Source organism: Epargyreus clarus, unplaced genomic scaffold, assembly GCF_041222505.1.
Source record: "Epargyreus clarus isolate Ecla_fem2 unplaced genomic scaffold, WU_Ecla_fem_2.2 ptg000027l, whole genome shotgun sequence".
In the NCBI taxonomy this organism is placed as follows: domain Eukaryota; kingdom Metazoa; phylum Arthropoda; class Insecta; order Lepidoptera; family Hesperiidae; genus Epargyreus; species Epargyreus clarus.
Window position 1 is genome coordinate 2,684,250 of NW_027332234.1, and position 24,956 is coordinate 2,709,205.

General features: G+C 35.5%; 1 protein-coding gene and 1 long non-coding RNA gene across 2 annotated transcripts in view; one reads left to right on the forward strand and one right to left on the reverse strand.

Annotated features, from left to right (window-relative positions):
• Nucleotides 1-24,956, reverse strand: part of aPKC (protein kinase C iota type) — a 271,760-nt gene that overhangs the window by 65,215 nt on the left and 181,589 nt on the right. The gene's annotated exons all lie outside the window — the stretch shown is intronic.
• Nucleotides 7,572-9,204, forward strand: LOC140754144 (uncharacterized). Its single transcript, XR_012103626.1, has 4 exons — nt 7,572-7,914; nt 8,348-8,526; nt 8,674-8,818; nt 9,101-9,204. It is a non-coding gene; the product is annotated as an uncharacterized LOC140754144 (long non-coding RNA).

The following is a 24,956-nucleotide window of genomic DNA, read 5'->3' on the forward strand; positions in this document are numbered from 1 at the left end:
TACGAATGTAATCCAAAGTGCCCGATTTATTCTTCGTCTCTCGTTCTTTCCTTTATTTTACGTCAGACATAAAGCTGCGATTTGGATTACTTTCTTTATTGAAACAAGTGATATTCGTTTAATTAAATCTAAGAATCACAAAATCAATTCACAATCACTGGCAGGGGATTTAATTAAAATTGTAAATACGAATACTACGTGACCTATTTTTAAATTCACCCGGATTTTCACGGCTGGGCTATCGACGACCGATATTTGAGAACCAATGACATATTAATTGGAATTGTTATCATTCCAATAATATCACCTGTGTTTTATGAACGCAAAATTTATGGTGAATAGTGAAGTACCATTTACATAAGTTAAAATTATAAACTAAGTTAATACATAGAGTGTCTTATTATTATCAATTGTAATAGTAAATCTACTTTGTGTTTTTACAATATTTAATAAAATGTCATCATATTATTTAAGTGTTATAAGACATAGTCAAACAGTAGTATGCAAAGTAAGTCTAACTCTTAGACAAAATGCAAAAGTAATAGGCAATTATTTAAGTTTAAATTAATCTGTTTCATAAATGCGTGAACATTACCATAATAAAGTTTTAAATTGAAATACTCATTCTATTAAGATAATATCTAAGATGGCGGGTAAATATTTTAACTTAAAGAAATCTTCCTAAAACAAAATATATCTAGGTCAGAATCCAATACAAACAGATGATAAAAAATTCAAAAATATACAAAAAGCCCTCACAGAAGTGAACAGTCGCAATAGATTATGGCCGGTCGTATTTATGGCGATCGACGGCGCGTGGAAATTACAAATGCAAATGGATATCCACCCCGGTCTTACTCCACGACCTACTAGGGACTGAGTACACTGGAAGAGAAAATATAAAAAAAAAACTTCGGATACATCTCTCTCCTAATAGGAACGTTGGCTTCCTAAGAATCCTACATCAACACACAGTATCAATTAACTTTTAGTGAGTAGCAAACGATCATGCAGTCCACTTGATGGTACGCGGTCACTGCCACACATAGACATGCCATTTTTGAGAACCAATATAGTCGTTCAAGGTCCTTTTTGATTTGATGTTTGGTTAACTTAACTAAATTGCAGAATACAGGATATACAGAGAAGTATAAGTGAAGTTATTTTCCGGCGTTGGTTTATTAAAAATTAAATTAAAGCGTGAACTGCTTCAATGCCTACTACGAGAAGATCTTCTAAGACGAAGACGACATCCATTTAAAATCTAATGACCACTACCACTATTTATATAAAACATAGTATGTACTGTATTTACAAGCTGCTATGTATCATGATTTATGATCAACGATCGGTAACTAGTACAAGTACACAAGCTAACAACCTCGCGATACTTTCACAACAGTTTCACTTCACATGTACCATTGCCTTTACATCAATTCAAATTTGATCCTTTATTTGTTGTGACTTCTCAATCGATTGGCGAAATAATATTTTACGTAAGTTCCATTCCACCTACACTGGTTGTTTTGTGTTATTTATTCCTTATTTTCTGGCATTCCCTTTAATGAGACCTTTGTGCAATCAAGCGAGAAAACGTACGATATATTGTGAAATAAATAAAGTTGTCTGGAAAATATATCGGAAAATAGTATATTGGGTATATTAAATTGTGTACGAACAATATTTGACGTAGCCTCGTAATTTGATATAGATCTACGGCGTAGGCCTTGAGCGATAATTGTAAGATTGATTAGGATTTTATGCAAAAACAAGATAGGTTGTTTAGAACCTAGAAATTGCAATGGAGTAGAATAGGCTTAGCATAGTAAGAAGAAGAAGAAGTAAGAAGTAAATGTTATAGTGGTTAAACTGTGTATCTGGAGGCACGGCAGTGCCTCCGCCAAGTCGATAATATTACTACATGAAAGCTGTAATGTAAAGTGTCGTGTGTGGCCAGACAGACATCAAAATGATGAATTTAGATATCTGTTTCTGGGTCTGGGGGTTTCTGTATTCGTCTATGTGTGTGTGCATGGCACCCATGACACAGGGAATCCTAGTGTGGGGCTATGAGTGTAGAAAACGTTTATGGTTAATGGTTCTACAATAGCATAATTCCTTTTTCTATGGATATCGTTGACGGTTCATCTGTCCGATCATAAATCGTGCTAGATTTTTACGTTGTCGTCGTTATTTTTTTAAAATCTAATAAATACTGTATTAGAATATCATTTCGCAAATTTAACGAATACCTTCAGAATACGGCATTTCAACGAAATTATAGATTTGAGTAATATCCGAAAACGAATCATTGCTAACTAAAAGTCGATGGTCATTAGGAAATATCGCAATTTGCATTTCACATCCCGTTCGTTTCTGATATTTATACCCGTAATCCGAAACGAAACGGCGCGGAAATTCAAAACAAGCTCGAGAAACGAACGCCAGTAATCAGTGCAACGGAAACGGAAAAGAAAAGAAAACAAAACGAAATAGGAAAGAAAACAAATTCAAACGTATATATTTCGGCGAGAGAAGTAATGCATTCTGGAAATTTAACCCGAAACCAGGATTTTTTCTTTCAATTTGTATTTACAATTTTGTTCGCTTACTGCATTTTACATTTATGTTCTTTTCGTCCCATAATAAAAACAAATAAGGATACTTTATTCAATAAATAAAATACATTCATTCAGTCGATTAAATTCAGGCGCTTAAGCTTTAACACCTTTGGTTAAAGCTTAAGCGCCGTAGTTCAGTCGTAAAATAATATAGTTAAAAAAAAACTAAAAAACACGCTTTTATGATAAAATCAACTAAAAAGTAGAAAATAATTTTCAATCTAGGAATCAATTAAGGTAAATAGTATGATTGTGTAAAAAAACGTGGGGTGCTCCATTAATCAGTAGTCGTGTAGTAACGTGGGGTGCTCCGTTAACTAACTGATTGTATGTTATATGATTGTATGTTATACAATTAATTGTTGCTTATTTAAACTGGTCAGCATACTTATCATAAATACTCCCTTATACGGTTTCTACACATACATAGACAAAGACAAACACCTAGACTTAGAACATAAATCTAAATTCATCATTTAGATATCTTCTTTCCGGGCATCGAACTTAGAACTCTCTACGAGTCAGGCCAGTATGATAACCGCACCACCACGCGGGTCATCAAAAAGAAAACTTTAAAAAAGTCTGTCTTGAAACACACTATTAACATCGACAGATATATTGACGTAATGATAGAACACGAACAAGAAATCCAACTCTTTCGCATTTAACTACAGCAGTTAACCGTCCATCGGATCGCATATTTCAAACAAACTGCCGTCGAGCAATCCCTTACATAACGTCGTAATACACTAGCAAAAGTAATACGGGAACGTTAAAATTTTTTATCGTCCTCTTCGTGTATTTCTATAGCCAAAAAAAGGAGTATGATATATGAGTGGGAGAGAGCAAAAAGCCGGGGGGAGCTCGACAGCGCCTCGGGTACTGATTTTCATAAAAGTGAGGTCTGACGTTGTTTTACGACCGCGGCGACAGTGCTGGCGGCGAGCAGGTGGTATTATTCCGACAACCGCAAACACACGGGGGTGCAATAATGTTACTTCTAGCGTACTATTCTGTAGCATTTAACAGGATAGATGATGGAATATGTATGTAAAATAGTCATTTCACCATCACCCGAACAAACGTAGTGGACTAATCTTATTTCTGACGGGATAGTCTTGTTTTAAGGACATCCAAGTTAGCCCCCAAGTTCTGTGAAGTTAAAAGCCTTAGCAGCAAACATAGACTATTTTAAAACACCCAATTTACACATTTGAGCAGCTCTGATTATTTATATATATTTCCCTTAGAACTAAATGGACACGCATTTAATTCCAACTGATTTTGTTCAAACGCGTTTAGTTATACAACCATTACTTTTATTAGTAAACATAATATTTTTTTTGTAACATACATATGCTAACAACAGACAGATTGCCAGAACTTTCTTATTATCTCCATGCATCTAATCTGCAAAATACTTCGTCAACATCTTCAAATATAATCTCTGCAACGGGCCCCGAGTGTTACGAGGCGCCGCGACGCCGCCACGTCACCACATTTGCATAATGCACGCCGCCCCGCGAGCTAAATTGGTGTAAATAGCTACAGGAGCTACGTGCAATCTAGCTCAATGTGCGCTACGTCTAGATATCCACCATTTTGAAGTGAAAACTTCTTTAGCAACGTTGTGCATTTTTTGTGATGGGTAAATAATGTTAAACTCGCGTCATGTCACGTGTCCTGATCGACAATTCGTAAGACGGCATAGCACACTGCAACACCCAAGATGTAATCCTGTGTTAGCATAGAAAATATATGTCAATGGGTGTCAGTTTCATTTTTTATATATAACTCAGGTTAAGTTTCGAAATTTTTCATTACTGCCGGCACTCCCGGAGTGCAACTCGTTGGTTTATCTTATTATTAAAAAAAACACTGTATGAAATGGTTAAACCAACTATGTTGATGTTGTTGTTGTCTATTGAATTGAAAACTGACATTACTTATTTAAAAGGATATTTTTCTCCGTCCTCCTCCTCTGAGGGGTACCCGAAATATTTTAATAAAGTTAAGTTTGTATTATTAATGTCATAGACACTAAAAATATTCGAATCTACCAGTTTCAGAATTATAATAAAAATTTACAAAAGTGTGGCAATTTTTAACAACGATTGAAATGTTTGTCAGTAAAAAACGAATACCTTCTATTGATGATATACATATAAATTCTACAATAAAACTAGTTCGTTACAAGCGTTTCGATAAGCTCTCGAAGGGGTCAAATGGAGAGTGGAGGGGCGAGCTTCACGTTTGCATAATAATCCGGGAGCTGTATCTCCTCGGGCTATTTAACGAAATAACTTCAGATACGTACAATATCCCCAGTGTACCTAGTCTTTGCTGCTTTTAAAAAACATTGAGAAATATCACCTATCCTACATAATGGACAGATTAAAAGGGTTGTATCAGGTAAAAAATGAATAAATGGTTTCAAGAACGATAAATTATTCCTTCTTCACATTGTTCTCGCTGCTCGCTCGCTTTAAAAACCTATTTGGTTCGACTGGGAAGGTACCACGATCATATCAATTTTTAGCGTAACGGGGTTGTTTTCGTTTGAAACCGAATGATGTGGATGGCGGCTAACGTATATGTCAGACGATCATCTTAGCACTCAAGAGAGACAACGCATCACTGTTCAGTACCTTAGTATGATTGTTACGTTTTTACAAAAATTACTGTTTTGGTATTTGCCCATACATTTCCAATCAGCGCCCCTAGCGAACTGTATCAGAACTGATTGGAAATGTTTGGGATATACGTACACAAACACAAAAACAGTCATTTTTGTAAAAACGTAAAATCTCATACTAACTAATACTTTGAAGTAGAACCTCTGTTGAAATGTATCCTTTGCTATGTCAATCACAATCAACTTTGAACTTAATCTCAATTTTCTTTCTTATTTAATAACAAAACTCAAGAATGTTGTGTTTATAAACTTTTACAGAACAATTATTCGCCGAACTATGCGAGTTTACTGAGCAAAGTTTCGTCACATTAGCATAACACACGCTGTGACTGCGTGAACTAATTGATGTAAATCGCTACAACCGCGTCTTTACTACCATTGTGCAGTGCTAGGTTGTTGCCACAAGTAATTTGCTTGTATTGTTGTATCCGCGCTAAGATAGCGAGCATATAACATCTGTATACAGGGTGTATTTTTTCTGGATTTTGAAGATCAAATGCGAAACTATAGGGAAAAACTGTCCAAATAATCACAAGGTATGTTTTTTTAATTAACTTCATTTCCGGCTAAAAATACATTATTTTAAATGTTTCAATATGATTGTAAAGCTTTAATTTTTATCAAAGTCGCACATAAAACCTCCGAAAAAACTAAACAATCGCTATATTCGCTATCTATAGACAATGAAGAGGCTCATTTATTAATAAGAACATCTTCACAAAATGCTTAATTATTATTAATAAGAAACAATTCTAACTTTCAATTTGTAAAAACAAATTTAAAACATAACACACTATTGATTTGTCATTATACATCAACAGAACAGTGACAAAATATAACATGTAATTTAATTACAAAACCTAAACCTATTTCTTACAGTTTCCCAAAAAAATATACGGATACTAATATTGAAATTATAAACCGGAAACCAATTTCCAAAATTTTCCCTACAAAAAATAACCGGATTCGTGTAACATGAGATACCTACCACTAAAAGGCTCCATCAGTGGCCATGCAAATGTAACCTCATAACCAAGATTGATATCGGCAATACTAAAAGGGTGGACCGTGCATCCATCAATTCTGACATGTGGGAATATGTGACCGCCGTCTAATACTCCTCAGCTGCCGCTACTAGATATTCAGCCACCGTTTTTACTATCAATTTGCGGTTTACTGCTATCGGTATAAGTTTTTTCCTAGTATTATTTATTTTTACATTCACAGATTACTTCTGTGGAATTACGCAAATGTGCCAAGCATAATTATTATATAGGTGACATCATCTGTTTTAAGAAAAGAAAAGTAATTTATTTTTGCTTCTCGTTAGGCTAAGGGTGATGAAAAAAAAAAACACTGATATACAACCTATAGCTTCAGCCAGTGTGTAAAGAAATATACATTCAGGAACATAACATAGATGCGTAATAGGAAATGATTTTTGAAAACTAATTTCTTATGAGGGCTAAATTAAATAAAAACTTCTATTTTAAGAATTATCTTTTAAAAGTAAACTAACTAATAAAAGTAACAACAAAATACACAGAGCTTATGAACCGGAGCTTATCACGACGTTGCGACGGTGACCAAACATCATGAATCAAAACGCCGGACGTCCCGCGCCCGGAGTTATTGTTGGATACACTATCTGAGACCCTACCACACACTGTCTTATATGTTTTATGGTAAAGCTCAATTAGAGCGTAGAGCTAAAGTTAATACCGCTTAAAAATAAAAGTAAAAACAAAACACACAGAGCTTATGAAACAACCAGAGCGTATCGCGCCGTCGCGACGGTGACCAAACATCATGAATCACACGCCGGACGTCCCGCGCCCGGAGTTATTGCTAGATACACTATCTGAGACCCTACCGCTTTCTGTGTCTTAGGGCCGTATTAATAGATGGATCTCAATATCAATCAATCTCAATATCAATCAAGTTCGTATCAACTGAGTCGCTCTTAAGTTGCGATCAGCGACTTGAGAGCGTCGCTAATTAATAAATTAGTATCAAGTGCGTATCATTTGATACCGGTCTCAAGAGAAGCATCTCATTCGAAACAGTAGAACAGATTAAAAATATTTTTTAAAATGACAGCTATGAATGAATGAGAGTTGAACATTACAATCACGTCATGCAGCGTTTCGGTTCCGCTCCTTTGCTAATGCAATAAAATGTTTAATGTAGTGAAATATCCCATTAAATATATTTATAAAATAAACAAATAGTTTTTAAATTATATGTTTAATTAAAAGTAAATGATTTCACGTGCAATATTTTTCGGAAAAAATATTACGAGTTCGATTTCAGATACTGTTACTGTGAACAAAACGCGTCGCGTCATTAGTTTGTTTACTGTTGTTCCATTGTTATTTGTTATGAGTTGGATGTGAAGTGCGAATTATTTAGCTGTATTTACATTAGTTGGACTGTTTTATTATGGAAATGAATAAGAAACCATATTCAGTGAAGTGGAAAAAACGTTTTCATATAATAGTGTAGTGGAGTTTAAAAAAATTGACGGACATTATGTGCAACAGAAGAACTCTGCATGGTATAAAATTGCTAGTGAATATCTCCCACATACCCCGTCAAGTAAGTACTTATCTATTTTTCATGTGTACAAATAACCTTAAACCAAATACCTAATAATAATTCTTTATTTCATGAAGCATTAGTACAATTACAATCTTCTCAGAGTAGTCTTTATTATAATCGTTTATTTTAATTCAGTATCGTCAGCTGCCTAAATTGGGTAAAAAACCTGTAGTATAGGTTAACTTCCATACAGAGCTACTATAATCTTATTAATTTAGAATTAACAGAAACTTTTTTTTTTTTTACTGTGACATAATGTAACTCTTTATTGATACATTTTTAATTACTAACATACATTAAATGTTAAATATAAACTAAAAACGGACTTATTTACAAAATATATACAAGAAAATTATACAGAAACTTATACATACAAATGACTTCTATTTGATAAAAATGGCATGATTTTATGTTTATGATAATGTTGTAGGATACGAGTAAGCAACAAATGCGTTTGTGGATGACCTAAAGCAACAACAATGTGAATAACATTGTCAAATGGAGGCGGCCCTTCTACCAGTGATGCAGAAATGAATCCAAATGTATCGTAACTGACTCCAGGGCTACTTGTTAGTGCTGATGATGTAATTGATTTCGACACTGTATCAGGTATGTATTTTAAATGTTTTAAAAGTTAGTTGTTATTTGAAGTACTGCATCTACATATCTAACTATAGTTAGCTATGCGTTAGTTAAGGTTATACAATAATTAGTAATATTTCAGATTGCATTACTTAATATTCTTTTTTATTTTAGAAATGACTGTTACGCCCCGCCTGATGATACACAAGAAAAGGAGAAAGTAATAATCAAGCCTAGCACTCCACCGACGGTGAACAGCATCTTTGCATCCCCCTGCCTCAATGTTAGAAAAAAAAAGAAAAGCTTTTGATTTTATTAGGTATATAGCTGTTATTTACTTATAATATTATTATTATATTCAATAAAAACAGTAAATATAATAGGTATATATTTTAAAACCTATATTTGTTAATCTCCTATATCCTATAAATCTCCTATTTAATATAAAAGATTATATTATAAGGAATTTCATTTTCTTTTTTTTTAGAACTATATTTGGAATTATGAATTAAAGCTACTTTTGCAATAATAGAATTTAATAAGTTTCCTATTTTATATAATTAGGTTATATTATGAAGCATTTCTGGTTTTTCTTTTTCAGGTAAAGCTGAGTAATTTAACATTTAAATCTACTTTGAAAAGGAACTAGAATTTATAATTGTAATACTAGAAATAGTTCTGTATAATATATTGTTTATAAAATTATACTTGTAGTATTTTTGACACATACCAGCCTTACCGTACACATTTGGTTACACTTTGTATGTAAATAGCAGTAAATATCATTTATAAGTGCAAAGTAGCATGCAATTGAATAATAAGAGGTACAAAAAAATACATTACAGAAGTATACTCCAAAAGTATAAATATATGAATTACAATTGCAATCTTAATTAAATCAATCAATCCTGGATATCACATGAGAAAAAATAAAAAATAAAATAATTTCATTACAATTAGTTAATAAAAATTCCATTTAATTAAAAAATACAACATAAAAATTTAAATCATAATAGCTAAATTATGAAGTTGAATCAAGATATAAATTAACATAAAAATTAGTGATAGTGTGAAATAGAAGTGTAAATAGAATCTATACCTTTTTTGAAATTTATTTATAGGCATTTAAAAAGGATTTTGAGCGTCCCTTAAATAAATTTTCGGTAATCGAGAACTAAAGCGATCATCAATATTATAGTAATAATTCATGATAATCGTAATAATTTATTTCGTCTAAAATATTTTCAAAATCCATTTCTCGGCGATACGTAAACGTCGACTCAAGTCAAGGTCCGACTACACTCAGCTAATAGCATCTCAGAACGCATCTCAAGAGGCTACTTGAGACGTGAGTTTGATTTATTAATTAGCGAATGCGATGACAGATCTCAAGTGAGAGCGCGTTTAATGTTTGACACTTAAGTTTTGTTTATTAATACGATAACGAACTTAAGATCGCACTTGAGTTAGATCTCAAACTTGAGATCGGTTTATTAATACGGCCCTTAAATATTTTTTCGTATTGGTACAACTCAATTAGAGCGAATAGCTGAAATTAACCATTCATTTAATAAACAGACTATTAATATACCGAATATAATTAATTAAGATAATTTAAGATGTAAGATAATTACATGTACCGTTGTATGTAAAATACTAACTATGATGACCTCAAAATGACTAATTATGACAACAAGTAAATTTCTACTTTTCTACTTCGGAATAGTTCTCTACCAACTTACCAGTAGTCGCCTTTTATATAAAGTATATAACATGGATATCTGAAAAAGTAATACGAGTAGTATTTATACTATATCCCCTATTACAGTACAGCAGAATTCAGGCATCCATATCCAAGTACCTATAAAATTTAAGACACTAATCATATTTACCTCCGTAAGAGTATTGAAAGAAAAACGATTCGGCCTATGTCAAGTACAATTTAATAATTTTAAACTTATTTCAATTCTTAAATAAAGTACAATAAAACCTTTTACAGATTACAATAAGCACATTTTTATAACGAAACATACCATTTATTTCATTTATCTTCCTTCAAGAAATTGTAGTATACTAATGGATTTATATTCGATCCGAGATTAATTACGGAAGCACTTAAGTCGCAGGGAATAGTTGCGGCAACTCCAAGTGGTAAAGTCGACGAGGAAGTTTGGAGAACAATCGCGCATGTGTTTGATAGTTACCCGCGGATCGCCCAGTTCTTGTATACCACCGGCAAATGGAGAAACTTTTCAAATGACTTATGTTCTGACATTCTTTATTATTCAAGAACTTAGGCGTTTCTTGAAGGTGATAGAATCCTCTACGGTTTGACTCCTAAAGTACCACAGCCACACCTATTTCTGCTTATAGCGGCAGTTTCTAGTGCTGCTGTGTTCCGGTTTGTTTGTTGAATATATAAATCGATACCAATTCTTTTATATATAACAATAAAAGTTGTTCAAGAAACAAGCGATCTTTGCATTTATATTCCTACAACTTCAGTTGTAGTACACTAATGGATTTATATTCGATCCGAGAATAATTTCGGAAGCACTTAAGTCGCAGGGAATAGTTGCGGCAACTCCAAGTGGTAAAGTCGGCGAGGAAGTTTGGAGAACAATCGCGCATGTGTTTGATAGTTACCCGCGGATCGCCCAGTTCTTGTATACCACCGGCAAATGGAGGAACTTTTCAAATGACTTACGTTTGGACATTCTTCGCAGGTATTCGTTAATTCGGGAACTTCTTGAAGATGGTAGAGTCCTCTACGGTTCGACTCCTAAAGCACAGCCACACCTATTTCTATCTAATAATATCAGTGCTAAGTGCTGCTGTGTTCCGCGTGGAAGGGGTGTGGTAAGGGAGACATACCTACTTTTTTTTTATAATATAGGAGTAGCAGACGAGCATGCAGTCCACCTGATGGTAAGTGGCTACTGTCGCCCATGAACATCTGTAATCAACCCCAGATAAGATTAGATATTCCTACCTGAGGTCGGCCACAGATGCGGCGCTACCCCTGAGGACTAAGCTGGAACGCCTCGAAAAAAGTATGTCTCCCTTACCACATCCTTCAAAACGGATCACAGCAGCGCCTAACACTGCTGTTATTAGGCAGAAATAGGTGTGGCGGTGGTGCCGCCGGAGTCGAACCACAAAGGGTTCTACCTACCTACTTAACCGAGGCGCTCCAACTTTGCCCCCGAGAGTAGCAACTCTAAGTTGTCAACCTCAGGTAGGAATCTAATCTTATTTGGGGGTGGTAACACATGTCCATGGGAGGCAGTGGTCAATTACCACCAGATGAAGTGCTACATCTTTAAAAAATGACGATGAAAAATGTTTACACCGATAAACATCTACCACGATTACTTATATTAATGTATAACCCTACGAGGGGATTAGATAAAGCTAATGACCACCGCCATTCGTTTTGTACCAACGGATTAGAGGCGAAAATATAGTGAGCTACCCTAATTCTTAATTAAGATACCCTTTTATTCTCTGATAGGATTCATTTACAACTACAGACGTAGAGCGTATGAGACGCGTATCGTAGCAGACAAAGTTTTTCCCAAAGCAATGCAATTTATATTTACCGTTCGTGTCTGACACGTTCAATGCCTGTTACAAACGTACATTAAAACTAAACTAATTGAAATAAATATTTTATTGTAGGTATAAGTCTCAAAGCACCACAAAAGGGTAACAGTAGGTATATACCAATCGTAATGTTCAAATTAATTTATCGGTTCTGCCATTTAGAGCGGGATATACCTAACCTTTTAATAAAAGGGGATCAATTACCAAAACGGGACAAAGATTTAACATCGTTATCGTATAAACCTACGGGCACGGTACCCAGGTGTAGACCGGCCGGTAATGATTACATTATGAGTATCGCGTCGTGTAGTGTAAATGACGGACACAGACGATTATGTACACTTAATAATTTAACATATTTAAACTATAATTAGACAGTTCTATTACGTGTAGAAACTTACAAATTCATCTTTAAACGACCTAAGTGAGAACAATAAAGGTCGCCGTGGTAACGACGAAAAAAATGTTATAGCAAAATATGTTGTAACAATTTACATTTGACTGAAGTTTGACGAAAATAAAATAAAGACGTCGTTTTTACAAAGATAAGACTACGAAGTGTGTTAATACAATAAATTATTCTATTAATCAGATTACAAATACAAGTCCCAAAAACATTCATAATCAAAACAAACGTACGCATAATGAACATTTAGGTGCCGTGCGATAAATAATAAGGCACCGAACAAAAAGGTCGGGTTAAGTGATCGTAATGTAGCAATGAGTTCCTTGGTTCGGCCATTACGGCCGGGATACGTGTAACCCTTCAACAATTAATAATGCGGAACAAAGAATCCGCCGCGCTAATGCTTTGGCTAATGCTAACTCTAAGGCTCACCGCACATTGGCTACTATCGCGTGACAGTTGCGTGGGCTACTATTTTATTGCTTTGCTACTAAAGGATTATTTAAGCTGGAATCATTATTTGATATTATGTTGTGGTGGTATATGTTTTAGAACCCTTTGTGGTTCGACTTCGGTGGCACCATAACCACATCTATTTCTGCCTTATATCAGTAATGTAAGAGCTGCTTTGTGACAGTTTAAAGGGGGTGGTAAGAGAGACATACTTATCCGTGGCATTTCAACTTACTGGTGTTAAATTTTTTGATTAAGCAACCGACAAGCAGCGTAAATTTAATTTTATTCGCAAAATATGTCACCAGTTGATTGTTTATGCGTCTGTATAGAGTATAGATAAATAAGCTACTAAATAGTCGCTAGCTAGCTTGACAGTTGTTCACGCTATAGTTACCGGTTGCCTAAGCGATAGTGGCCAATGTGCGTCCAGCCTGTGCTAGAGGCCACGCTAATGCTAAGGGCGCAGGTGCGGGCCGGCGGCTAATGAGCACTGGATTGAGTGCCGCGAGTGGCGAGCGGTCCGCCGGGTGACGCCGCGTCGCGATATTAATGGCGGCACTGACACACTTTCGCGAAGAGGATAGATCCTTTATTGCGTGCTCATGATAGTTGTTAAATGAATTCATATGGATATATGAAAGGCTAAAAAAAGATATAGAGCTACAGATCACTTGTTTAAGCCGGTGTTTTGTGTTAGGTCGCTTACGTGTTTATTTGTATACATGTGTAAACTACTTAGTAAACGCCGTGCGCATTTTGTGACGCTATCTGAGTCCCGTTAATCTCGACTTAATTGTTAAATTCACCAGTTGCTAAATCCATAGTGGCCATTGTGCGTCCAGCCTGTGCTAAAGGCCACGCTAATGCTATGGGGCGCAGGTGGGGGCCGGCGGCTAATGAGCACATAAATTGAGTGCCGCGAGTGGCGAGCGGTTGCCGGGTGACGCCGCGTCGCGATATTAATGGCGGCAGTGACACACTTTCGCGAAGTGGATAGATCCTTTATTGCGTGCTCATGTTACATATGAATGGATTCATATAGATATATAGAAGGTTAGAAGGTGAAATGCAACTTTTCGTATACTTTTATCTTAAATATTGAAACTTATAACCATTTCAGTCCTAAATTTAGTTTTAGTTCTACATTTTTGCGAATTATAGCTTGGGCGATAGTTATGTAATAATGCAATTTAATACTTAACTGCTGATAAGTTGTTTAATCCGCTGTTTCCATCATCTTAACAGTGATAGATCATCAATTACTAATAGGCAAACACACATAATCATCATAGTTTTCACATAATTTTCCGGTTGTAAAAAGGGTTGATTACATTTCGAAAAGGCCACAATTCCGGCGGTTATTTTAATGCACCGAAAGTCGAGGCACAAAGGGCTCATTAGCCAAAATATTTTCTTTAAGTGTCACCGACAGTGGGTGGCAGACCACTTTAATTTCCCATTTACATCTTTGTTAGAGTGGCGTTCGCTCCGGCCCCGTTCCGGAAAGTGGTATTTAGTGCGTGAACATTCGCCACCCGCGGAACGGGAACAAAGCTAGTGCTACTTTGTACATTTTTCAACAATTTTTCAACATTTTTTGTGCCGTTTCCTGTACAAATGTATGAAGATGTGTGATTTTTTTATTCATGTTGGTCCTTTGTTGACCGTATTGTGGGAGATTTTATTTTGTGTTCGTATTGTTTCTGTTTGTGGCGTGCACGCAAAGAATTCCGCTTTTTCAAACAAATATCGTTTGTTTCCAAATTTCAAAACTTTTGTCCGAAAAATGGAAACATATTCAAATTATATTTTTCTATTGTATGAAATATTAACATACGACTATGTATATTTATACATATATAAAGGTACATTATATTTCTATATTTTAATGTCACTTTTTATACTGAAAGTAAAAATAAACATACAGATGCAGTTAGCAGGTCCCTTGACTAAAACGACCATATATGTCTAAAATACAGCGATATGCGACCACAAAAAACCGCTGTCCTTCTTGGGGTCGCTTGCTGGACTCTCACTTTTGCCGCCCGCAACCCCGGAAGCTCCTTTTAATCGTCTCTAACGACAGGCAGTGAATAACGTAGCCCTATTCTGGTCCCGGTACTACAGGGACAAAGAAAGCGAGTCCTGCACGTTAAAACGTATTAACCAAAATATCTACGCTTTACATACACAAGTATAACACAAATCTAGCCCCAGTCAGTTGCCTACTATAATATAACAAAAACAAAACCCGTTACATTCGAAAAGATCTTTATTAGAAGCGATGTAACATATGAGAATGGATGCCATCCGTAACCAGACGCGTTATAACCTATTTTCTGTACGTCAATCTTGATCGATGCTCGGGCCGCCCTTCGCATTGACGGAATCAATCTTGCCCTATTTATATGAAAATGTCGTTGCGTTGTGCCTACTACGTACGAGTAATGTTCCAATTATAGAAATCTGCTTTTTGTTTTTATATAAAAAAGGTAGAGTCGATGTTGTTCGAACGGGGAGGTAATGTCGCGATACCTATTTATAGTCTTTTTTAACACGCTTTTATTAGCTTGGGTTGTATGTATGTATGTATGTATGTACATAATAGAGTAACGGAATCTTTGAACCCGATTTCTATCCACTTTGAACGTTCAGTTTAATTCAAAATATTGAATAATTATCAAAAACCGATGACAATACACGATTTTACTAATTTTGTACCATTGTCCTTATCAATATCCTCAGGATTAACGATTTTCGAGGCGAGATTGTTCAAGCGCCTTAGACAAAGTTCATCGCAAGTTACTAGGTTGTAAATAATTATTGCTTTTTAGTTTCAATAAGGCGTAAGTGTTATAGCGTGATATTTAGTTTAGAAAATAATAATGTTATTATAATATAGGAGTAGCAGACGAGCATGCAGTGTACCTGATCGTAAGTGGCGACTGAATTTTTTAATTAACAATGGCCAGGCGGACAAACAGCGGAGGTTTAGTAATACGGACCGTTCTTACCCTTTGCGTACGGAGCCCTAAAACCGACTATGAGGCGCTGAGGTTACGTTGAATTGAAGCGGCGTCGTTATTTATTTGTTTTCAATTGTAGCAAATTGCTCTTCCGCCACTGATTGAAATGGCCGTCGTCAAATCTCGTTGTGTTGTTATCTTATTGTTGTTTCTCCGATTCGTTTTGTTGTTAACCGTGGTGAGCTGTTGTTTTATTTAGTGGAGTACTACTGTTGTGAATTCCCAGAAATGTTTGTGAGTTGCTAAAATTAGCATCGACATTTTTTAACTCTTTTGTGGAAAAAGTTAATCATGATCATCAACCCATTAACATCCCACTGCTGGGCACGGGTCTCCTCTCATAATGAGAAGGATTAGGCCATAGTCCACCGCGCTGGTTAAGTGCGTATTGGTAGACTTCAGATACTTTTGAGATTTTTTTATAAATCTCTCAGGTAGGCAGGTTTCCTCACGATGTTTTCCTTCACCGTTTAGCAAGTGATAATTAATTTCTAATACGCACATAAATTTGAAAAATCAGAGGTGCCTGGGATTTGAACCTCGGACCCCTCGATCGAGAGGCCGAGTTTCTTAGACTAGGCTATCACTGCTAAGATTAATCCAACGACACCTCATAATTGTTACAAACACTTGAAGAAAATTACCTTCCGCAGATCGGAAAAATATGAAAAATATCTAAAAACTATCCCATATGTAACTATGAGCGTCATATTCACCTGAGCATCAATTCTGATGAACCCTCGAGCCAGTATTTCGTACGGAATCAATCTTGCCCTATTTTCATCAGAGCCACTCTTTCATCCTGACGTTCCGTATAAATCTAGCATTATTTGCATAAAAACATTACATATACGAAACTAGATGCTGATCCAATTTTCTATGAATCAATTTTGAATGATGTTGAAACCTCCTTTACGTAGTGAGTGACGGAATCATTATCCCTATCTCATTTGAATATATTTACTGCTTATCACACACAGATTGACCTAATTTTCTTGTTTTAGTTCTATTGCATTTTGTAATTACTTTTTTACATTTTAACACATTTTACAATTTGTCTGCTCTCAAAATAAAAAAAAAATGGTATCTTATTGTCATCTTTGAAGATTTATGTCAATTACCTCATATACCTCATATTGTCATATTAACTCCAGTATTTTGTGTCGCTAAAAGATAAGCTTGTAAGGTGGGCGCACTGCTCACTCAAACCCACTAATTATGGGTAATTATATGTTAAGCAAATAATGTATTAATAATTTTGTTATTTGAAGCTTTATCTCGCAAAAGCAATTCAAACATATGTAAATCCCTTTTGCTTTCTTTAGTTGCCGATTTAAATAAACGTATTTCATCAAGATCAGTTCAAACAAACATTTTCAGCCTACAAAGTATATAAAGCGTTCTACGACAAATACATTAAAATTCAATAGCTAAAGTCCTGACGTCACACGTATCAACATTCACAACCGAAACGACGTAACGACGTGAACAAAGCTCCATCCGAAACGTATCAACGTTAATGCATCGCATCAGAGCTCATCCCGCATTCACGACGACAGAACGACACGGAACGACACATCCCGAGAGCGTATAATATCCTTCTTCATCCGAGAGCGTCTTCTTCATTAAAGACGACACGACACAGCACGGCAGCGACGCTGACAGAACTTATGTCAGTTGTTAACGACCACAAATCTAAAAATCTTAATACATAGCGCATATACCTTTGTATGAAACTCGTATTTAGAGTGTCATTTGTTTTCTACATACAATCATACATACGTGTCGTCAAAAGGTCAAATTAAAGTTATTTCCCGGCCGAGTGAAAACGATTCAGATTAAGGAAATCTATGTAAAATAAATCGAAGAGTCATTTAAAAAACGTTCAATATCTGAACTGAACTATTAACTACTATTTCACTACTAAACTGTACATTTTTTATTTATAAGATTTGATTGTTTTTTGACACGCGAAGTAAGTACATAGACATGCGAGATCTACGAGTATTTAGTTATTATATCAGTACCCTTACCATGAGTTTTTACGTTTTGACAAATATGACTGTTTTGATATTTGTTTACGTATTTGCCCATATAATTTCCAATCAGCGCCCCTAGCGGATTGTATCAGAACTATAGTGTCAGTAACGTAACATTAAATGTCTAAATTAACAAAATGGCGCTTTATGTTTTGTCTCTTCTTTTTGTGAACATGTGAGGTAGACAAAAAGACTTGAGCACTTACTTATTGTTACATTTACTCAGTCTACTGAAGAAAACGAAACAGAATAATGGATTGAGTAAACGAAACGTAAAATTGTGGGATGTTTTGAAAAAGCATGGTAAGGGTACAGTAGTGTCGGCGCTTGCCGTGTCGTGTCGTCCCTATGAAGAGCCCATTCATGGCGACAAAATGACACCAAGCAACATACCCCGGGGACAAATATGCTTATTTATCCAATGACACCTGGATTTTACGGGATAAGAACAAATGCAAATATGTGTGTATGAAAATCCATTGACAGGAGACATCCCTGGAGGTCGAGAAAGAATAGTCTTTTCTCGAAACAAGCCAACATAACAGCATTGAAATAATTATATTATTTTTTGGCATATATGCTCGTCGTTTTACCATCTTAACGGCCTTAAGTAGTTGACACTGCAATTAAAATGTCTAAAAATTGTTAGAGTTACATCTATTTCGGTCTAATAAGAACAGTGTTAAGCACTGCAGTGTTCTGTTTTGAAGGGTGTGGTAAGGGAGACATACTTTTCTGAGGCCATCTAGCTTAGTCCTTAAAGATAGCGGCGCATTAGTGGTCGACCTCAGGTAGGAATATCTAATCTTTGTCTGATGTTGACTACAGATGTACATGGGCGGCAGTAGCCACATACTATTTGTGGACTGCATGCTCGTCTGCTACTCCTATATTATATAAAAAGTTACTTACAATTCCTTCCTATAATTAAATACGAAAGAAAAAAAGAAACAAAAAGGTTTATTCGGTATTTCTATCCATTCGGTGCTATATCCCCGTATATTCCAGGAGTACAGCTGGTTTTAAGAGATAATGCATTTCGCTTTTTTCGGGGCACGGCACGTTTACTTTTCTCTTACGTTTTTGGCCCCGCTAAAACCCGCTTTGCGAATTTTCGGGATCCCGGGGATTAAGTGACGTTAATTATAAAACTTCTGTTCTAGTGTTTTTACTGTTTTTGGTAATATATACCCCTTTTAAATATTTTGCTGTTTTCGAGAACATATTTTCTCTGTGCTGTATCAAGGAAAGTGAACACAGACAAATATAGTTATGTTTAAGAAACTAATTAATATCAGTGTAACTGATGATAAATGGATACTGCCTTCATGGACATCTATGTATAATGAATCCCAGATAGGATTAGAGTTCTGCCTGATGTCGGCAACATATGCTTTGTTACCCCTGATGACTAAATTAGAACGCCTCTTATTTCTCTGATTACATCCTTGAACGCAGAGCACAGCAGCGCTTCACACTGTTGTTTTTAGACACTTAGATGTTTACTCATTTAGGAGTTGAAAATAGGACTTTCATGGTTGACTTGATAAATTAAAACAGGCCAGCCGATCTGTACCGTTACCATGAGTTTTCAAAAAATCCCACAATTTTACGTTACGTTTACTCAATCCATTATTCTGTTCCGTTTGCTTTAATAGACTGAGTAAACGTAACAATAAGTAAGTGCTAAGTCTTTTTGTCTACCTCACATGTTCGCAAAAAAGAGAGACAAAACATAAAGCGCCATTTTGTCAATTTAGACATTTAATGTTACGTTACTATAGTTCTGCACAATCTGCTAGGGGCGCTGATTGGAAATTGTATGGGCAATACGTAAACAAATACCAAAACAGTCATATTTGTCAAAACGTAAAATTTCATTTTACTTCCGTTTTCCGTACAATTTTTCCTCATGTAAAGCTTAAAGCGTAAAGAGCTGAACAAAACTCTTCAAATAAAATTAAACAAGTTAAAAAGGTTAAAGTTAACATTTCTTAGGAATTCCTACTCAATTATTGAAATATCAGGTGTTATAGAGAGAATTGGCCATTAAGCCCGTAGTAACGTGCATTGGTGTAATTAAGTGAAAACGATACCGTCCTAAATAATACGAAGTCTCATTCGCTTTGTAAATGGTATTGTCTGTGTTTAGTTTTTATTAATATTCTCAATTGTAGCAATTTCATTTTACATAAAAACGTTTATTGGTAGAGTTTATTGGTTTAACACTTTAGAAATATTGTAAAAAGCAAACTTAGCATATTGTCTACCGATTCGCACTTGGCCAGTACGGTGGAATACGTTCTAATCCTTCTCACTCTGCGATCCGTGCCTAGCAGTGGGACAGTAATTGGTTATTGATGATGATGATCAAATAACATTTTAGGTACGTACTGAGAATAATGTTGGCAGTATAAGAAAAAGTGGAACAGTTGAAAGAAACATAAATTATAGTTGAAATAATGTATGTCGTAAAACGGCAATGATGAACGTTGTTATCTTCTAACATTCCAACTTAATCCTCAGAACGCACCTGTGTCAGATTTTATCAAGGAATCGAATTAGGATATTACAGAAGACCATGCGTGGCAGTGACCACTTACCAAATGCAACGCATGGTCACTTACATACTGCACAAAAGTATCTATATACCACAGTTGTGTACTGAAACTGAACTGCAATAAGACGGTATCGCTTGCGATCCATTAGAGCACTTCCTCGTTACCGCGGCGTAATGAGGGGCCGCTCTGGTGCGCGATCTTGCAACAACTGAACGACTAACGGAAATTAATACAATGATTGCTTCCAGCAATTTCTTTAAAATGTTTGTAGCTATGTAAAGAGAAAGGTTTTGAAGGTGGTAGAACCCGTTGTGGTTTGACTCCGGCGGTACCACCGCCACACGTATTTCTACCTAATAACAGCAGTGTTAGGCGCTGCTGTGTACCGTTTTGAAGGGTGTGGTAAGGAAGACAGACTTTTCCGAGGCGTTCCAGCTTAGTCCTCAGGGGTAGCGGCGCTTCTGTGGCCAACCTCAGGTAGGAATATCTAATCCTATCTGGGGTTGATTACAGATGTCCAAGGGCGGCAGTAGCCACTTACCATCAGGTGGATTGCATGCTCGTCTGCTACTCCTATGTTATAAAAAAAAGAGAAGCTATGTAAAGAGCTTTGTTGACAAACAAGACTAAAATTAAGTGCTTGGAAAACTATTTGTATATTGTTGCAAATGCATTTATAGCAAAAATCATTATTAGTAGTTAATTAAAGTTTTAAATGATACTCTGAAAGCCAGTACCTTCCATTAACGTGTCTATGCTTAGACGTATTTTAATGTATGTGCAGTTGCCCATTGCTTCAATGATTTTCACTTGCTTACATGACGGAGGAAAACATCTTTCATCGTCAATCAATTTATCAAATTTTTTCCTATCAAGGATAGAAAGATGAGACTATATATGAAGTATGATGAAATGTATCATCATGAAAAAATTGGAGAGATTGATTATTAATATACGGGAATTAGAAACCTATCTTTACTCTAAAGACCATGTAATAAAATTATATAAACTGCTTTATTACACTCCAAAAATTTAAACTTCAACCCACCTTACATTTATTCATTTCGCACGACCCGTAAAGGTTACATCCCAAATCTCGACATTTACCAAAAAAACTTAAGAGAAATGCTTAAGATATTACAGGACGGGGGTCTTAGGACATCAATCAACGTCCTGAAGGAGCCCGCGCAAAAAAATATTTAAGATGGTAAAAAAATGTCGTTAGGTTTTAACGCGATAGATTTTCGTATAAGAAGTGTCTTTTTAGAATTAAGTTGGCGAATAAAAAATGTAAATATTTATTGTAATCCTGTATGTGTCTGTTAGTTTGTCACAGCTCTTTTAATAGAATTTGAAGTAGCATACGAAGTTTCAACTTCATGTATGTTAAATGGGAAAGTCTTATTGAAATTTTTCGACCGCGACCCCGGGAAGGACGGCGGTATGTGTGGCCACATGCCGTTACACACACCAGTAGATGTGGCGAGCGTATGCTCACCTGGGAGGAGCCCGATGGGGCAACGCGCTTAGAGGATTCCGGTTGCGTTCCCTGGAGATCCCGGAGTCCTCAACGCAGCGCTAAGGATGACCACCGGGGGGGTTTTAGTGCGGTAAGAATCCCACATAACCCCGTGTCGCTCCTACGGTATAGGGTACCTTTTGAAGGTTTCCCCCTCGTAAAAAAAAAAAGGTTTTTATGCGATAGATTTTCGTATAAGAAGTCTCTTTTTAGAGTCTGGTATGCAAATTAAAAAGAGGTAATTATTTATTCTAATCTCTTTTAATAGAATTTAAAGTTATATACGAAGTTCATACATAGTCACAGTCAAATAAAAATTCGAATGGACATAAGCGTTTAGGGTTATTTAGATGGCTAGAGGGCTTTAAAAATATTACTAGATTTTAATTTGCTTCAAAATATTTTTGTTTTTTTTTTATTTTATCATAGGCTACTCTAAATGCCTTAACGTAAAACCATAATTATAGCTCAAGTTACTGTAACATTTGTAAGGCACAACATATAAAAAAAACACATAACTTCTCTGTGTATGAATCTACTGTACAAATTATGTAACACATATGAATGTGTGTTACACACAACTTAAAACATTTACCATTCGCCTCACAATCGCATCGCATCTATTATCTTGTCCAATACTTAGTTAGGGGCTAAACTTGGAGAGTTTGTACAACTGCGAATGCTCATGCAATAATTATGGCCTCCCCGGCTCGCACACCCCGCCACATACTTGGTACATGTGTTGAGAACTTGGCATTGTTTGTACAACTTCGATTAAGTTAGTTACCGAAGTGCACACTGTATTAGTATCGGTATGTTTTGATCGAGGCCACTGGTATAAGGAATGCAATGGTATTGTTTCTGTACGGACAAGTAGACGTTTCTTTTCAAGCTTTCGCTTGGTTTAAAAGGTGTAGTAATTAGAAACTAATACATGAGCGACAGTTTATGTCTATGACCGTCGCCTCCAGTGGGCGATTGTCGCTACAGCGACTTTCGTCCGACAGTAGCCCTCTGTCGTCAGCATCAATGGTAGACTACGCTATAAGCTCACTGCGCCAGGTGTTACCTCCTTTTTACTCAGGTATATCAAAACATCGTGACAAACTTTAGGTAGGACCTTTTAGATTGATGCCACGTATGATAAGTAGAAGAGACCTTCGGGTGGACTACAAGCTCCATTAATACTACAGTTAAATTTTAATAATTACAGTTTAAAAACTAAAAACCACGCTAAACTCACACAAGGAGAATGGGATAAAATTATTCAAATCGTGTATTGTCATCAGTTTTTGGCAATTGTTCAAAATTTTAAATTAATCGGACCGTTCAAAGTGGGCAAAAAACGAGTTCAAAGATTCCGTTACATACATACAGATCAAGTTAATAAAAGCGTGGTAAAAAGTAATACCTATAATGACTTCCAATTTCACATCGTGTTGATGGATTTAAGATAATCGCGATCGATTGTTGAATGTCCGTCGATTCACTTGCAGTCATTCATTTTGTAATCACTCAACGTAACTCCCTCTTGAAATTTAATTTCACTCAATTTATCTTTCAAATGGACGAAAATTCAAAAGGATATATTCAAGCGCTGGAGTAAATAACATACAAAATATATTACTCGATTAGTGTGATAGATAGACAGACGATATTCAAACGACGACGACGACGTAATTCAATTTTTTTCGAGAGATATCGAAATACTAACAGACCAAATGATGTAGACATTTTTTTGTAACAAGTAAAGTTAATGCGTATTCAAATCTATTTTTAATATTTTTTTAGAATGTCCTCTTGAAATAAGTTCAATAAAGTTTCCATATCAATGCTTCAGAAAATGACTGAATACGATTGAAGCTGAGAAAAATGTAATTTTACTTTCGACCGAGAGCAGTACCCTTACCATGAGTTTTTACGTTCTGCCAAGTATGACCGTTTTGGTATTTGTTTACCTATTTGAACATACAATTTCCAATCAGCGCCCCTAGCGGATTGTATCAGAACTATAGTGTCAGTAACGAAACATTAAATGTCTAAATTGACAAAATGGCGCTTTATGTTTTGTCTCTCTTTTTTGCGAACATGTGAGGCAGACATAAATACTTAAGCGCTTACTTATTGTTACGTTTACTCAGTTTACTGAAGCAAACGGAGCAGAATAAGGGATTGAGGAAACGTAACGTAAAATTGTGGGATGTTTTAAAAACTCATGGTAAGGGTACAGAGCACGAACTCCGAAAGGTGCAAAACAAACTCTTCGAAATACATCTTTAATACTGTTTCTATTTTCGAAATTGGTATTCACATCAAACATCAACCCATTAAAAAGTTAAAAAACGTAAATACAAGTACAAATATGTAATTGAATCACAAGTTTATCAGTCAAAGTGTTTTCGAGTGCCGGCGCGGTACTGCGCGGATGAATTATTCATACCGTTACGTTATTTTAAAACAGAGTCGCTGTTTTCAACTGATATCCATTTGCCGAAATATTAATCTTTATTTCGCAATGAGTTAATGTCTCAACGTAGCGTGAACTTTATGCGAATGGGTAGTTAATACGACAGGTATGTTATGCACATCGTATGAAAGAAAGAGTTTATATTACTTACATTTATTACTTTACTTCTATATAATACTTAAATATCATAAAGATAAAATGTCTTATTTAAGGTTATAGTTTAGGCCAGGGGAGGTTTATTATGTATATCGTCACTTTTGCAGCAATTTCACATTTTTGTTTACAAAATTAGATTAACGAGTTATATTTTAAATTATTCCGCTGATGTGAGGGTTTTACTAATATACGTTTATATAATAGTTGGGATTTTATTTATC